At 47.3% G+C, this 12,981-nt stretch overlaps 1 long non-coding RNA gene across 1 annotated transcript in view; it reads left to right on the forward strand.

Annotated features, from left to right (window-relative positions):
• LOC141099191 (uncharacterized) overlaps positions 1-8,995 on the forward strand; it is a 28,486-nt gene extending 19,491 nt beyond the window's left edge. Inside the window, exon 3 of the long non-coding RNA XR_012234443.1 lies at positions 8,454-8,995. This is a non-coding gene — a long non-coding RNA (uncharacterized lncRNA). The remainder of the gene's footprint in view (positions 1-8,453) is intronic.
• Positions 8,996-12,981: the final 3,986 nt, after the last annotated feature.

The following is a 12,981-nucleotide window of genomic DNA, read 5'->3' on the forward strand; positions in this document are numbered from 1 at the left end:
GGTTAACTGATTGGGCGGCGTTATTCCCACGAGTCATGACCCTCCAAACAGCGTTCATGAAGGCAAAGTGTTTGTTTTACGTGGGCAGTATGGTTGCAAAGCTGAACCTTAAAGGAATGTCCAGAAGGGCACCACCAGGAGTGGAGCCTACGGTTAAATTCGACTCCACCTGGGAAACCTAAACCATGCCAGCTACAGAACAGATGCACACATTGCAAGCTTAATTCCGTTAATGAACGAGACTCCGTCATGCCCCGCGGTCCGAGTCCGGCTTACTAGAGGGACACGTGAGGCTCTGGCACATGAGATTGGCCAATAACTGGTGTGTCATGCCCTTACATGTCCGTGGCTGCATGTGCGCTACACTGAAAAGGCCAGCGTTTGTCGCTTACAGGTGCAGATAACCCGCTGAACAACGTTAGTGATGAGGATCACTGATTACAATTATTTCCCGCGAACGATGATTTCCCAGTAAGTGCAGGTCAACCGCAGTTCCGGAATTAGGCCTAACCGTCATTCCTGAAAAAATGAAAAACTTACGTGTGCAAACCACAGGTGCTGTAGCTTGCTTAACAGCTCGCCAGCCGTTCTCACGCCCAGTATGGATTATACGTGATTGCACAAAGGTGAGAAAGGGTACCGTATCCCCGGATAACATGTATGGATAGCGTACACATTCAAAATATATGTCTATACATCAGGAGGCAGGCTCAGACGGTGTCAGGCCCAGTATGGATTGCACGTGATTGCACAAAGGTGAGAAAGGGTACCGTATCCCAGAATAACATGTATGGATAGCGTACACATTCAAAATATATGTCTATACATCAGGAGGCAGGCTCAGACGGTGTCAGGCCCAGTATGGATTGCACATGATTGCACAAAGGTGAGAAAGGGTACCGTATCCCAGGATAACATGGATGGATAGCGTACACATTCAAAATATATGTCTATACATCAGGAGGCAGGCTCAGACGGTGTCAGGCCCAGTATGGCTTGCACGTGATTGCACAAAGGTGAGAAAGGATACCGTATCCCCGGATAACATGTATGGATAGCGTACACATTCAAAATATATGTCTATACATCAGGAGGCAGGCTCAGACGGTGTCAGGCACAGTATGGATTTGACGGCCCAGACTACACAGCGGAGGAGCAGGGAGAGGTAAAGATTGCAAATGCTGGGGCCCTGCCCAAGCAAGGGGGGCCCACTCGTGGGCGTCGGTACTGGCACTGGGCCCCTCATAGTACGGCGGTGTGTCTGACGGCGGGTGTGCACCACCACCGTCAGAGACACTTGATTGCACTATGAGGGACCCTGTGCCAGTGCCCGCGCCCAAGAGTCGGCCTACCCACCTGTCCAGGGCAACGGCACTCACACGGTGTCGTGCGCTAGGTGGTGACCCCGGCCATGGGGGGGAGGCAGCACAGTTAGGGAGTTTTAGAAAGTGGCATATGTTGATGTTGGACATTCAGCTGATGCAAAAGGCAAAATAGGTCAAGTCCCAGGAAGAGGTGGACCAAAGCAAGCCATTTTTCTGTCACCCTATGTGTCATCAGGGGAAGGTGGGACAAAATCCTTGGAAACCCATGCATGGTTCATTTTAATGAAGGTTAGATCATCCACATTTTGGGTTGACAGATGGGTCCTTTTTTCTGTCAGGATTGATCCAGCTGCACTGAAGACTCTTTCCGATAGCACACTTGCAGCTGGGCAAGCGAGCTCCTGTAAGGCATATTGTGCCAATTCAGGCCAGGTGTCCAGTTTAGCGGCCCAATAGTCAAAGGGGAATGACCTGTGTGGGAGAACATCGATATGGGAGGAAAAGTAGTTTGTTACCATAGTTGACAACTGCTGTCTCCTGTCACTTTCCATCGATGCAGTATTACCAGTTGTGTGAGCGGTACTTGAAAAATCAGTCCACAACATTGTCATGAAACCCCTGTCTCCAACGCCACTTCTGCTGTGTGCACCATGAACACCTCTGCCAAGCTGCCCCCGGCCCGTACGGCTCGTGTGACAACCATCACCGCTGCTGTGTGCTGGGAATGCCTCAAGCAACCGATTTACCAGAGTTGCTTGTTTATTAGCCAATATTAGGTCAAGGTTCTCCTGTGGCATGATGTTTTGTAATTTGCCTTTATAGCGTGGATCCAGGATGCTGGCCAACCAGTAGTCGTCATCCTTCATCATTTTGGCAATGCGGGGGTCCCTTTTTAGGATCTGCAAGGCATAATCTGACATGTGGGCCAATGTTCCCGGTGTCAATGATGCACTGCGAGTGCTGGTTGGAGGAGCACTTTCTGGCAAATCCACATCCCTCCAGTCACGCACAAACCCTGTACCAGACCTTGCCACGCCAACATTTTCACTTGCCCCACGAGATGCATCCTCCTCCCCTAAGTAATCATCCCCATCATCCTCCTCCTCTTCTTCCTCCACCTCGTCCAGGAGAGGGCCCTGAGCAGACAATGGCTGAATGTCATCAAGGATTCCCTCCTCATCAACATTGGCTGCAGACGCCTGCTCCTTAAGGTGCGTCAAAGTTTGCATGAGCAGACGCATAAGTGGGATGCTCATGCTTAGGATGGCGTCGTCTGCGCTTACCAGCCGTGTGCATTCCTCAAAACACTGAAGGACTTTACAGAGGTCTTTCAACTTTGACCACTGCACACCTGTCAACTCCATGTCTGCTCTCAAAGTGCCTGGCCGTGTATCCTCCCACAAATGCATTATGGCCTGCCTCTGCTCGCACAGCCGCTCCACCATGTGCAGGGTGGAGTTCCACCTTGTTGCAATGTCGATAATGAGGCGGTGGTTGGGAAGGTGGAGCAATCGCTGCAGCTTCTGCATACGAACGGAGTGTACAGGCGACCGGCGGATGTGCGCGCACAGTCTTCGCACCTTATGGAGCAGGGCTGTTAACTCCGGATAATTTTTGAGGAAGCACTGCACCACCAGGTTCAAGGTGTGAGCCAAGCAAGGTATGTGGCTGAGTTTTGAAAGGGCTATGGCTGCCACAAAATTACGGCCGTTATCACTAACTACCTTGCCTGCCTCAAGATGTACACTGCCCAGCCATGACTGTTTGTCGCTTCAAGTACTCGGCCAGCACCTCGGCGGTGTGTCTGTCGCCCAAACACATCATCTGCAACACAGCCTGCTGACGCTTTCCACTAGCTGCTCGATAGGGGGACACCTCGTGTGCAACAGTGGCAGCTGCAGATGGAGTGCTCGTACGACTGCGCTCTGTGGACGAGCTTTCGCTTCTGGAGGAGGAGGAGGAGGGTCGAACGCCTACAGCCAACTGTTTCCTATACCGTGGGCTAGGCAGCACTGTCCGACCACCGCTGTCCCCTGTGGACCCTGCATCCACCACATTAACCCAGTGCGCAGTGATGGACACGTAATGGCCCTGGCCATGCCGACTGGACCATGCATCAGTTGTGAGGTGCACCTTTCCACTCACTGACTGCTTGAGTACATGGACAATGCGGTCTTTTACCTGATGGTGGAGGGCTGGGATGGCTTTGCGAGAGAAAAAGTGGCGACTGGGTAGGTCATAGCGTGGTACTGCATAGGCCATGAGTTTGCGGAAAGCTGCGCTTTCCACCAACCGATAGGGCATCATCTCAAACGAGATTAGTTTGGCAATGTGGGCGTTCAAACCCAGTGTACGCGGATGAGAGACTGAGTACTTTCTTGACCTACTCATAGTGTCTGGGAGGGTGAGCTGGACTTGAGAGCTGCATATGGTGGAAGTAGCGGTGGACAGGGCGGACTGAGAGAGGGTTGATGATGGTGATGGAGTTGGTGTTCTTTCTGATGGCCTAGATTCAGTATTTCGTTGATATAACAGTGGGATTCCCTGACTGCTGTGGCCTTGCAACGACACCTCAACATTTGCTGCTGTGCTAACCGGTGGGCTTACAGTGGGGGAAACAATGTAGCGTTGCTGACTACCTTCTTTGTGATCAGTTGCACATGTGGCACTTGAGGTTTGGTGTTGTGTCCACGCTTGCAAGTGCATGCTGGTTAAATGTCTAAGCATGCAACTGGTATTCAAATTTTTCAGATTTTTCCCTCGGCTAAAGGTCTTTGCGCACTTCTTACAGATAACCTTGGCCTGATCATGAGGATTTTGTTCAAAAAAGTGCCACACTGCACTCTTCCTACTTTGGCAGACATTTTGCGGCCTAGCACGCTGTGATCTTTTGACCCTCTGGACAAGCTGTCCAGCAACTCTTTTGATTTTTGGAACCTGTCTTTGGAGTGCTCCGGGCCTGCCAGATAACAGCTGTTGCGATGTCGATGTCTGCTGTGGATGCTCCTCATCTGAGCTATTGGAAGCAGCACCCTCTTCCCCCAATGGATGCCAATCTGGGTCAACAACTGGGTCATCCATCACCTCCTCTTCAATGTCATGTGCACCTTCCTCTGTGTCACCGTGTATGGTGGTATAGTGTGCGGGAAGGGGCACCTGAGTCTCATCAGTGTCAGAATCTGGCTCTGTACACTGCGAGGACAATGTAGTGCTCTGAGTGAATGTACCAACAGAATCATCTATCAGCGGCTGTGCATCAGTGCACTCCATGTCAGATTCATCTTGGCCTGGGTAATTCACCATTTCACTTGATAATCCAGGCATGGTATGTGAAAACAGCTCCATGGAGTAATCAGTAGTATGGCCTGCGTCATCCTTCAATCTTGGTTGGGGTGAAGGACACAAGGAAAGGTGTGGTTCATGAACATGAGCCTCCAATGACGACTCCGTGCTTTTATTTTTTACAACTTCAGAAGAAGAGGCGATAGAGCTGGAGGCTGAGTCAGCAATGTAAGACAAAACTTTTTCCTGAAGCTCTGGCTTTAAAAGCGGTTTGCCAACTCCTAGAAAGCTAAGCCTTCGAGGCCTTGTGGAGCCAGACGATGATGCAGGCTCAACACCTCCTGCATTCGGTCCTATTTTGCTTTTGCCACTACCATCAGATCCACCACCAACACCATCATTACCAGCTGCCAACCCCCGCCCAATTCCACGGCCTCTTCCACCAGCCTTCCTCATTTTTGGTAGAAATGTAGACAAAATCCAACAAACTATATAGTAATGTAAAACAAGGTACAAGGTGTCTATAGGACAGGGGAGATTTTGAATTTCTGCACACACTAGTGGACACTGGACACTTTTGGATTGTGTGAGGCCCACTGAATATCAGAGCGCTATGTCACAGGCTCGATGGCACAGGTGTGAAAAAAGTGACTACAGGATAAGGGAGATTTTGAATTTCTGCAGACACTTGTGGACACTGGACACTTTTGGATTGTGTGAGGCCCACTGAATATCACAGCGCTATGTCACTGGCTCGATGTCGCAGGTGTGAAAAATGTCACTAGAGGATAACGGAGATTTTTTTAATTTCTGCACACACTAGTGGACACTGGACACTTTTGGATTGTGTGAGGCCCACTGAATATCAGAGCGCTATGTCGCAGGCTCGATGGCACAGGTGTGAAAAAAGTGACTACAGGATAAGGGAGATTTTGAATTTCTGCACACACTAGTGGACACTGGTGGACACTTTTGGATTGTGTGAGGCCCACTGAATATCAGAGCGCTATGTCACAGGCTCGATGGCACAGGTGTGAAAAAAGTGACTACAGGATAAGGGAGATTTTGAATTTTTGCACACACTAGTGGACACTGGTGGACACTTTTGGATTGTGTGAGGCCCACTGAATATCAGAGCGCTATGTCACAGGCAGAAATTGGCTAGTGTATCACAAACTACAAGGTGTATGTAGAATTGGGCAGAATAGGAATCTCCCTAGAGTGTAGGTCTGTAAGAACGGAACAAGTCCTCCACTTATCCTTCCACAGTGACACACAGCTTCACTGTGGCTGTGATAACAGCCGTTACACGGTACTGTGTGAGGAGCGTACACCGCTGTATGGTGTGAAAAAATGCACGCTCAGTACCTCAGCAGGACAAAAAAAAAATTGGGATTGCTTTTAAAAAAGCAGTTTGCAGAGTAGTGGGGAAACAGCAATGCAGCTGTCAGGAAGCCTTAGAAGGCAGCCTAACAACCAACACCGCTGATCCACCACAATATAGCCTCCCCTTGCACTGCACACACAGTGACTGGTGTGTTGTACAGGCAAAATCGCTAGCAGCAGAAGCAGTTTTTTTTTTTTCTTCTTCCCTGCCTAACGCTCTCCCTACAGAATCAGCAACCTCTCCCTATGCTAAGATCGGCAGAAGTAAGATGGCGGTCGGCGTGCACGCCCTTTTATAACCCCTGTGACGCCAATCACTTGCATGCCCTTCTGAAAGATGGTGGTGACCTCTGCCTATGTCATCACGTTGCCCACACTGTCCGTGGATCCTGATTGGCTGAAAAAGAGCGCAACACAAACTTTTGAAACGCGACTTTGGCGCGTAAGTCACCGACCTCGTGGCCGACCTCATCCTAGGGTCGGGTTTCGTTTCATGAAACCCGACTTTGCCAAAAGTCGGCGACTTTTGAAATTTTTTGACCCGTTTCGCTCAACTCTACTCAGGAGGGGTGACAGCAGAGCCCAATGTAGTGACCAACTGCTGGTGGTCAAGTACAAGGACAAGAGGGATGTCTTTTTCTTGACCACCATACATGGTGATGGCAGCACTCTAAGCACTGTACGAGGTACCTCTACACAGGTCGCCAAACCAGACTGTGTACTGGGGTTCAACAAAAATGTGGAGGGGGGGTGTTTATCTCTCTGATCAAGTCCTCCTGCCGTACAGTGCTTTTAGAAAGGTCAAAGTATGGTACAAAAAGCTGGCCGTGCACATCGTACAGATGGCAATGCTCAACGCTTTCCTGCTGTCACGATGTGCTGGCCATACTGCTATGTCGTACCTTGAGTTCCAGGAGGTAGTGATTGAGGCCCTGATATTTGTCAGTGAGGAAGGAGTGGAACACAGTACTTTCGGAACTGAAGATGCTCGTATCGTACCAGACCAACATTTCCCAGGGGAGGTCCCGCAAAGTGAAAAAAAAGGTAAGTCACAAAAGAGGTGCCGAGTGTGTTACAGAAGGTAAATACACATAGACACCATTTATCAATGTGACACCTACTCCAAAGAACCTGACAACCTGGCTTGTGTATGAAAGAATGCTTCAGACTGTACCACGCATCCATGGACTACTAAATTCATTTCTGACTTACACAGCTGACATATGACAACCTGACGAACACTACACAACTGACGTATGACAACTTGATGAACACTACACATCTCATGTGTGCCACTACATTATAAAATTCACATACCAGGAAACACATCAGGGGCTCTGCAATCGCGACATGACGCCCGTAGACCATTCCATCAAAGTTGGCATCTCAAAACGTCACTCCTTCCCTTCCGAGTCCTGTTGTGCGCCCAGACAATGGTTTTCTCCCACATTTGGGGTATCAGCGTACTCAGGAAAAATTGCACATCAATTGTTAGGGTCCAATTTCTTCTGTTACCTTTGTGAAAATAAAAAATTTGGGTCTAAAGTAGCATTTTAGTGAAGAAAAGTTAAATGTTAATTTTTTCCCTTCAAATACCATTAATTGCTGTGAATCACGTGAAGTTTTAATAAACTTCTTGTATGTGATTTTGAGCACCATATCTCTGATTTAAGGGTATGCAAATTCAAATTTTGAAAATTGCAAAATTTTCACCAAATTACCATTTTTTTCACAAATAAACGCAAGTCATATCAACAAAATTTTACCACTATCATGAAGTACCATATGTCATAAAAAATAACCTTAGAATCACCAGGATACGTTGAAGCATTCCAGACTTATTACCTCATAAACTGACAGTGGTCAGAATTGTAAAAATTATCCTGGTCATTAATGCGCAAACTACTTTCGAGGGTAAAGGGGTTAAGATACCGAGACAGACATTGTTTTCTAATAAAAAATGTGACATATGCCTGTTTAAATTGTTCTCAATGTAACAATGTTATAAAAGGGGAATTTTTTACTCATCCTCAGACCTGAAAACCCTTTAAAATGAAAGTTGTTTTTTTTTTTTTACCTGCATGACTAATAGCGTGATATATTTGATTAAATGCCCTTGTGGTTTCCTTTATATTGGTGAAGCAACACAGCAGGTTGGAACTCATATTAACAAACATAAGTCCACTATTAGGTGCAATGACATCTTATTACCGCTCCCATCACATTTTAAAGAAAAAGGACATACGATTGTCCAATTAAGATATCAAGTACTGGAAGAAGTTAAGATTCTAAGGCAGGGAGGGAATATTAAAAAAAATCATTCTTCGTCTATAAGCTTATTGGATACATACCTTGAACACGTTATCCCCGAATGGTCTGAATAAGGACTATGAGATTAGTCGCATTATGTGAGGATAATCACTGTCTGCTTATCTAAATCTTGTTTCTGTTTTTCGTTAGAAATCCCAAGGACGTTGATTGAACATAGAATGATTCATCCAATATTCAATGTGGAATTGCCTTCAATGCAAGTGTACAGTATATATTAACAAAATTCACATAGCATTTATATAGCATTAGATATGATTTTTTAAAATATATTTTTGATACATTATTACATTTATATGAAGGTTTTTGTAATATATGTAATATTAATTACAAAATGTTATATATGTGGAAATTTATTTTTATATGCAATGCAAGATAGATTTAATAATTAAATGCATATAAAATAAACATAGCGAAATAGTGACAGATATGATTGATATACTTATGATTATTCTGGAAAAGGGTCAGGAAAAATGTCTGTCTAGTATTATTCAACTTTGCATACAAAGAATATTGAGGGCATCCATTGAGAGAATTGTAAAATGCTGATAAAAATGCATTTTTGTATAATTTGCAAATTATTGATGTATGGATTGGTTTGGGTATTATTATAATTTGTATTGTATAAAATAATAATTTTTGTATTTAAAGTTTTTGTATTTCTTATATTCTAATTATTGTGATGTTATTTCTTTTGTGTTACTCTATATAGTGCCTTGCGAAAGTATTCGGCCCCTTGGAACTTTTCAACCTTTTCCCACATATCATGCTTCAAACATAAAGATACCAAATGTAAATTTTTGGTGAAGAATCAACAAGTGGGTCACAATTGTGAAGTTGAATGAAATTTATTGGCTATTTGAAATTTTTGTGGAAATTCAAAAACTGAAAAGTGCGGCATGCAATATTATTCAGCCCCTTTACTTTCAGTGCAGCAAACTCACTCCAGAAGTTCATTGTGGATCTCTGAATGATCCAATGTTGTCCTAAATGACTAATGATGATAAATATAATCCACCTGTGTGTAATCAAGACTCCGTATAAATGCACCTGTTCTGTGATAGCCTCAGGTGCTGTTTGAAGCACAGAGAGCACCATGAAGACCAAGGAACACAAAAGGCAGGTCCGTGATACTGTTGTGGAGAAGTTTAAAGCCAGATTTGGATACAAAATGATTTCCAAAACTTTAAACATCCCAAGGAGCACTGTGCAAGCGATCACATTGAAATTGTTAGGAGTGGCGGAAGACACTAAATAAAAAATAAAGTACCTTCGCCACCCGGGGTTCACCGTGTGGTGGATGGAAAAACCGCTACTAGAGATGCAGAGCAGAAGGCGGTAATGTGCACAAGGGTTAGACGACACCCAGTGTACAAAAGCAAGCTCTGTTATACTCGCAGAGCTGCAGGCAAATAAGCTCAAATTAAACGCTGAGTCTGTTCAGAGTCACAGACACACAGCGATATAGTTGCGGTATTCGCGGTCACATGAGTAGCCTTAAACAGCAGGACTACTCCGTCTAGACCTACTGTCAAATAAGGTGTGAAGCATCGCAACCGCGGATGCAGAGAAAGCTGCAACTGCAGCGTGGCAAGAACTGAGCCGCTGGCAAGGCGCTGCAATAACACTGGTGCAATGCAGACGCTAAGCTACTGAGCAAGATGGAGCATATGCGCGCTGGCGCTAGCGCTGCTACTGGCTGAACCCAAACACTCACACAATCGTATTATCAGAGGGAAGGGGTTTCTTAATAAGTCAGTCACCAGTCCAAGCATCCATCACCATACATACGGCAGCAAGTATGAAATACTAGCGCATGGCGGAACAGCCATGCGCGCTTTTTATACCAAACGGGACCTTCCGGAAGTCTCCAAGGCTCCAGGAGGAGCCAATAGGATTAGATACAGGACCTGAGCATGTGACTCCCGAACTCCAATGGGAGCTCGTCCCATGAGCATGCTCTGTGGAGGAAACAGAGGACTTAGCCTCTGGAGAGAGTTGCCGCAAGGCACTCTCCTCTGCAATCTCCTCTACCGCAGATGAAACGCAGGAGACTGCAGCATGTAAGGGTCTAGATTTCATCATAGGGAAGGAAGAAATCAGACTCCTAACATTACCCCCCTCCTAGGGCCCCCCTCCTCCCTGAGCTTTCCGAACCATCAACCTGGGCTCAAACTCACCCGAAGGCGAGCTTGATGTCCTGGTAGGTTTTACAGTAAACCGGGACACCTGGAAGGCATCAGTGGAAGAAAAGTCACCAGGTTTCAACAGAGACACCTGGGAGATGGCAGGAGCTGGCAATGCAACTGAACGCCGCGAATCAGCGACCGTCACCACTCTCCGCTTAGGAAGGTTAACTTGGGCACATGAAGTGCAAGCCTGGAAACATTTTTTAATATCCCGAGCTCTATGAGGCCACCAATACGCTCTGGCCAAGAGCTTTGAGATTTGCATGTAACCTCGATGTTGAGGCGCATGGGAAGCATGCGCCCATGAGGGAACTTGAGCCCTAAGATGAGGAGGGACAAAAGTCTCGGTGACCGGTTCAGATTCTGACCATTGCGGGGAGCTGGCTTCCGGAGAAACCGCACATACATGGGGACAACCGCAAATGGATTCCTGATCAGAGTCTGTGTTGAGATCGGTACGAGACACCTCCATGGGCTCAGGGGGTATAACCTCTTGCTCAGGAGGTACAAAAAATTTAGGAGCTGAGGCAGCTCTTCGCTTGGAGTGAGCCCTCTCCATACCGCGCTCCGAAAAACGGAGGTCGATACGTGAGGAGACAGAAATGAGCTCTTCCAAACTGGTGGGGATCTCTCTAGTGGAGAGACCATCCTTCACGTGCTCTGCTAGACCTCGCCAAAAAACGGGGATAAGCGCTCTGTCGGACCATTCCAACTCGGACGCCAGTGTCCGAAAACGGACGGCATACTGGCTAACCCAGAGCGACCCCTAAGTAAGGGCGAGCAGCTGCAGAGACGTATCGTACGTGACCCGAGGACCGAGAAATACTTGCTTGATGGCTGATAGCAAGTTGGCCGCAGTCCGAATCTCGAGGTCACCACGTTCCCATAGAGGCGTAGCCCATTCCAGAGCCTTGCCCGAAAGTAGGGAGATAATGAATGCCACCTTAGCGTGCTCTGTAGGGAATTGCGCAGCCAGCAGCTCCAGGTGTATTGAGCACTGTCTGATGAAACCCCTGCAGGAGGCGCCATCCCCAGAGAATTTTTCGGGCAACGGGAGGCGGGTAACTGTCGGCACAAGGGAGGGCACGGACATACGTACCATGGCATCTGTGAGTGCCTGAACAGCAGCATCTGTGGCCTGCGCAGCTGCGAGAGACCTCTCAAGGGTGGCCAAGCGAGCCTCGAGCTGTCGCACACACTGCACCAGTTGTTGCTGATCTGCCACCTCTAGCCAGACCCTGGCGCTAGTATTATGTTTGGAGTGGCGGAAGACACTAAATAAAAAATAAAGTGCCTTCGCCACCCAGGGTCCACCATGCGGTGGATGGAAAAACCACTGCTAGAGAGGCAGAGCACAAGGCGGTAATGTGCACAAGGGTTAGACGACACCCAGTGTACAAAAGCAAGCTCTGTTATACTCACAGAGCTGCAGGCAAATAAGCTCAAATTAAACGCAGAGTCTGTTCAGAGTCACAGACATACAGCGATATAGTTGCGGTATTCGCGGTCACAGGAGTAGCCTTAAACAGCAGGACTACTCCGTCTAGACCTACCGTCAAATAAGGTGCGAAGCATCGCAACCGCGGACGCAGAGATAGCTGCAACTGCAGCGTGGCAAGAACTGAGCCGCTGGCAAGGCGCTGCAATAACGCTAGCGCAATGCAGACGCTAAGCTGCTGAGCAAGATGGAGCATATGCGCGCTGCTACTGGCTGAACCCAAACACTCACACAATCGTATTATCAGAGGGAAGGGGTTTCTTAATAAGTCAGTCACCAGTCCAAGCATCCATCACCATACATACGGCAGCAAGTATGAAATACTAGTGCATGGCGGAACAGCCATGCGCGCTTTTTATACCAAACGGGACCTTCCGGAAGTCTCCAAGGCTCCAGGAGGAGCCAATAGGATTAGACACAGGACCTGAGCATGTGACTCCCGAACTCCAATGGGAGCTCGTCCCAAGAGCATGCTCAGTGGAGGGAACAGAGGACTTGGCCTCTGGAGAGAGTTGCCACAAGGCACTCTCCTCTGCAATCTCCTCTACCGCAGATGAAACGCAGGAGACTGCAACATGTAAGGGTCTAGATTTCATCATAGGGAAGGAAGAAATCAGACTCCTAACAGAAATGGAAGGAGTATCATACCACTGCAAATCTACCATGACCCGGCCATCCCTCTAAACTTTCATCTCAAACAGGGAGAAAACTGATCGGAGATGCAGCCAAGAGGCTCATGATCACTCTGGATGAACTGCAGAGATCTACAGCTGAGGTGGGACAGTCTGTCCATACGACAACAATCAGTCGTACACTGCACAAATCTGGCCTTTATGGAAGAGTGGCAAGAAGAAAGCCATTTCTCAAAGATATCCATAAAAAGTGTTGTTTAAAGTTTGCAACAAGCCACCTGGGAGACACACCAAACATGTGGAAGAAGGTGCTCTGGTCAGATGAAACCAAAATCGAACTT

This window comes from Dendrobates tinctorius, unplaced genomic scaffold (genome assembly GCF_039654945.1).
Source record: "Dendrobates tinctorius isolate UK_male_01 unplaced genomic scaffold, ASM3965494v1 ptg000098l, whole genome shotgun sequence".
NCBI lineage: Eukaryota > Metazoa > Chordata > Amphibia > Anura > Dendrobatidae > Dendrobates > Dendrobates tinctorius.